This window comes from Chiloscyllium plagiosum, chromosome 12 (assembly GCF_004010195.1).
Source record: "Chiloscyllium plagiosum isolate BGI_BamShark_2017 chromosome 12, ASM401019v2, whole genome shotgun sequence".
NCBI lineage: Eukaryota > Metazoa > Chordata > Chondrichthyes > Orectolobiformes > Hemiscylliidae > Chiloscyllium > Chiloscyllium plagiosum.
Window position 1 is genome coordinate 76,960,302 of NC_057721.1, and position 5,541 is coordinate 76,965,842.

Genomic DNA, 5,541 nt, shown 5'->3' on the forward strand with positions numbered 1-5,541 from the left:
AACTCTATGTCACCACCGCCCCACTTGAAGTAAACAAAATTACTGTGAGTGCAGCATATCAGAGTGCATCTCTGGAAGAAAATCAGGACTTTCAGGAGAGGAATTAAGAGGATATAAAAGTGAATGTGAGCCTCACACTGTGCTTCATAAAAAGGGTAACATAAATTTCTCCCCATCTCAGTTTTAAGTGTCCTTTACTGTGAGAATGTGATCGAGAGATTTAAACTCCCTTTAAAAATTGTGTATATTTCTCTGATTTCACTGCCTCCTTTTTCAAACTCCTAGAGTACCTAATATCTCTTCATAGAACAGTCCTCTATTTCAAGAATTAGTCTGAATTGAAACTTTGTTGTACTCCCTCAAAGTAAGGAGATCAAAACAGGGCACAGCGATAGTCTCACCAAAGGCTGGTATAAACATGGTGGATCTTGCTTTCTCTTATATGCCAATCCCTTTTGTAATAAGGGTCAACATCTGATGGCTTTCACAATTTCTTGGTGTATTGCATGTTACCTTTTTGTGTCTCATGTACAAGGGTAGCCATGTATATTGAGATACATTGCACTGAATTCTCTTTATGAGGCATTGATGCAGATTGTTCTTTGTCAATTCTCAAAAACTGACCCTAATGGCAACACATTAGTTACAACCAAAAAAAAGACAATCTATTCTTAGTCTGAACCCTGTCCATTAGTGAATTCTCAATCCATACTAATATATTACCCAAACCCATGAGCCCTCATTTGTATAACTAATTCTTAGATGGTATCTTATGAAGTGAAAATCTAAATAGGTTACATTTAATGGTTTTCCATTGTCTACCTGGCTGGTTACAACCTCATGAAATTCTTAACAGGTATGTTAACATGATTAACATTTTAATAAAACTATGTTGACTCTGAATGATGTTGTGATTTTCCAATTGACCCTTTCCTACTTTCTGAATAATAAATTCCAGCACTACATTTCCAGCATTTTAGGCACACTGATCTATAATTCATTGTTTTTTCCCCCTTTTTTTCACAGGAAGATTACATTCATTACCTTACAATTTGAAAACTGTCCCACACTCCAGGAAATTCTGGAAGCTTAAAACCACTGCAGTAATTATCACGACCGTTACCAATCTTAAAACCTAAATGACAGATCAGTGTGTCCAGAAGATTTGATGACTGTTTAGTCCTAGTAATGGCCTCCTCCTGTTCCTGTGTTGTTATGTCCCTCATTAATTATTTCCCAGATGTAGAATACATTTCCGAAGACATTAACACTACAATATATAGGAACAGAATTAGGCCATTCAGGCCATCACGTCGCTTCACCATTCAATCGTGTCTGATATGTTCTCAACCCCATTCTCCTGTCTTCTTCCGTAATGCTTGATCCCCTTATTTTCCATCCATGGTTGTAAATACAGATTTTTTTGCTCTGGAATGAAAAAAACTGTTAGTGTTAAACACTTTTGGTATGAACTGTAATTTTAAACATCTGGATATTGCAGTTATATTCTAATACTTCATTATAACACAAACCTCTGAAGAATTTCTATTCGCTGAAGGTCTCGAGCCTCAGAAGGTTGAACTTCAGCAGGTGAGCTGATAGAGATTATGTCAATCTGGATGTTTTTTGGTTCAAGTTCTCCTCAATTCAATCTGTAGTTTTCAATTTCAACTGCAAGGGAAGCTGGTAAGTAAAATTCTGTGCAGTAAATAGTCACTTGTGGTTTCTCATCCTCACACATTATCAAAGGATTTCTGCAAACTGAACCTATGTAGGTAGCAGGGTGAAGAGTTGTTCAGTTAGACCCTTACATCAGTGTCAAGGCTTGTATGAGTGAGATAGCTGGTGACCGTTAGTTAGGACTGCCCTGGATTCTGAATCATTAAGCACGTTGGAAACAGTCTCCTCCCTAAATTAACTGGCACTTAATATCACATGGTGCAACTGCTTAACAAGATATGTTGTAAAAAGTTGGAATTTAACACTATTACCAATCAGCAAAGTACACATTAATGAGAAGACTTAACAGTGCACCTTATATCAACTATGAGAAATATTGTGTACCACAACAGGGACAGCAATATACCTCTAGAGCTTTTATTCCTCTGTGAAATATTTATGAATGATTGAAATCCTGTTTTTGCATTATCTGATTTTTCATCAACAGATGACTTTGGTGCATTTTCTTAGGAACTCTCATTTGAGAAATCTGAAGCTCCCCCTTAGGATTTCCAACACCATTTTGTATGTTATTTGTTTGTTTTACTGGGAAGAACATGACAATAACAAATCACCTAATGCTAAGCACGTTGACAATTCTAATTCCATTCCATTCAGGATTCTCTCTCTCTTCTGCACAAAATGTGCATGAGCTCCATTCAACATTCCTTGACCTTGGCATTTAGCTGAGCTCAGGAGTATTGTATATGGGAATACATACAGGTAAACTTAAACTCAACTGTTGTATGGTGCCACCATGTGTTCCAACCCAAGATTTAATTTAGGCAGTACATACACAAAAGGTTACATTAATATAGTAGGGTGAAGGAGAGTTGGTCTGATGAGGCTGTATCTATGTACTCAATCATGTTTAATCCTAATCTTTAATTAGACCTTTTGCCACATTTTTAATTTGTAATATTGCAATTATTTTCAGACTCTTCGTTTCCACACCCTTACCCTCTCTCAGTTTTTAAAAAAATCTGTTGTTACTTTATTCCCTTCTCCCGTGAGCATGGAAATTAATGTCTATCTTTGTATCAACTGTCCAATATCTGAACTGTTTGGTTAATATTGAACCTTCCAGAAGGGTGAATAATGGGCAAAGGGAACACACAGGCTGTGGGCAGCATTGTGGCTCAGTGGTTAGCACTGCTACCCCTCAACAGTGCCAGGGACCTGGGTTTGATTCCAGCTCTGTGTGATGATCTGTGCAGAGTTTGTACATTTTCCCTGTATCTGGAGGGGATTTATGCTTGGTGCTCCAGTTTCCCTCCATAATCCTAAAATGTACAGGTTGGATAGACTGGCCACGCTATATTAAGTGTCCAGGAATATGTAGGCTAGATGGATTAGTCTAGGTAATAATGGGATGGTTGGTACAGACTTGACAGGCTGAATAGTCTCTTCCTGCACTTTTGGGATTCTACAAATTTTCTTCTGGCAATGATTTTCATTCCACGCTCCCCACTCTCATGACCCATCCAAATTTCCCCTGATTTATTGCACAATGCTGTGCCTCAGGGCTTTATCCCAATGAGGTCGACTGTGGAATACATACATCTTAAAATATCAATCCCAGCAATGCATCAGGTACTATGCTGTTGTTTACAAATATGAACTGAACCATCTGCTAGTTTTTTGCCAACAACCTCATCAAATTGCAGGAACCAAGTTCACACCTACGCTGTGTCTCATCATCACTGCTCCATCTGTGGTAAACATGAGTCATAAACCCAAGGCAGAATTTACATGGTTAACCCTTTGAGAGAAAAATGTAGAGCCAGAGAAATCATCCCAAATCTGCTCTCATCCACCCCACTGAGCAACATTTTGATTTTTCTTCAGATGTATTTATTCATAGAATCTCTACAGTATGGAAACAGGCCATTTGGCCCAACAGATCCGCACCAACCCTCCAAAGAGTATCCCATCCGACCCATTCCCCTATCCTATTACTCAACATTTACTTCTGACTAATGCATCTAACCTACACATCCCTGAACACTATGGGCAATTTAGCTTGGCCAATTCACCTAACCTGCACATTTTTGGACTGTTGGAGGAAACCGGAGCACCTGGAGGAAACCCAAACAGACATGGGGAGAATATGCAAACTCCACAAAGACAGTTGCCCAAGGCTGGAATTGAACCTGAGTCCCTGGCACTGTGAGCCAGCAGTGCTAAGCACTGAACCACCACACCACGCGATGTGGGCATTACTAGCATGATGTGTATTTATTGCCCATCCCCAGTTGTCCTAAAATTGAGCATCTTATAGGCCATTCCAGAGAGCAATTCTGAGCCATTGCTGCAGGTCTGGAGTCACACACAGACCACATCAGATTAAGGATGGCAGACTTCATTTTCTCAAGGGACACCAAATAGGACTTTACAATAATCATTTCATGGCTACTATTACCAAGACTAATTTCTAATATATCAATTGATTTTAAATTCTACCAACTACTTTGATGGGATTTGAACACACATCCACAAAGCATTAGCCTGGGTGACTAGATTACTACTGCAGTGACATTACCACTATGCCACTAACTAAACCTTGGACTAGCTTGGCTACCACTCTCTTTAACCTCAGAAATGAATAGAGAAGAATGGCGAATGCCTTAAAGAAGGAGGAATGTATCGTACCTTTCTGTTTATGCCAATTAATTACTGCCAATTAGATACTTCTTATACTTGCTGCATTGCAAAATATCTCATAAACAGCAATGCATCATAACCAGACAGTTTTTTTGGTGCTGTTTGTCAAGGCATAGAAGAAGTCTAATCTTTTCTTTAAAGAAGGTCCATGGGATCATTTACATCCATCAAAAAGCTGGGTTTTATATCTCACCTGGAAAGCAGCACCTCCACTCCCTCAACAGCAACGCAGCTCAATGACAATTGACATTGGAATTTCCCTACTGAAATCTGCCAAGTTTTTCCCTCTACATCCCACTTCAATTGCGGTGGGAGGTTGGGAATGAGGGTAAGGTTAGCTTCGTGCAGATTCTCCATTGCTTCAAACATCCCAAGGCAGAAAGAGTAAGACAGAGACTGAGGACTCTTCTCCTAGTAGGATCCTTGTTGTAAAGGCCCAGTTTCCCATTATTGGATTGGTGCATCCAAACAGCCTTGTAAGAAATTTATATAGACACTTAATGTGGGGCATCAGGTCCAGGGAAACCATTTAAAGACTACCATTTAATCCCTCAACACTCCATTAACAATTTCTTCAGTGAGCACGTAACAGATTTAGCTAAAAAGGAGAAGAGCTACTTATTTGTTTCCATAGATACTCAATCCAATCTCTGACACATCTTGAGACCTGGAGCCCTGGCAACTTGAAACCATGGGCCAAGCCCATTTATGTATGAGTGTCCAGGTGACATTGGCATATCCTCCTCTTTATCTCATATAATGTGGCTTCAGCAGGCACAAAACTGTCACAATGACCTGATAAGATCTTTGGCAAGCCAACCAGAACAATGATGAGGAGAATTTTACTAGTACAGAGGAACAGGTCATTATGATCTGAAGTGCACTGTCTGAAAGTGTGCTTGGAGCAGATTCACACAAAATTTCAAAAATAAGGAAATTGGATAGATACATGCATGGGGCAGAAAACTTGCAAGGTTATCAGGAAGAAGCAGAGGACTGGGAGAGGGTTTTTTTTTCCAAAAGGCCAGTGTTGGCCAGTATTGGCCTGATTAGTGAAAGGAGCCTCTCTTCTGCTGTAGAATTCCACGGTTTTATGACGTGCAGGATCAAAGCCAGTTCACCCGATTCCATTTCTCCCCTTTCCACTTTAAGTACTGA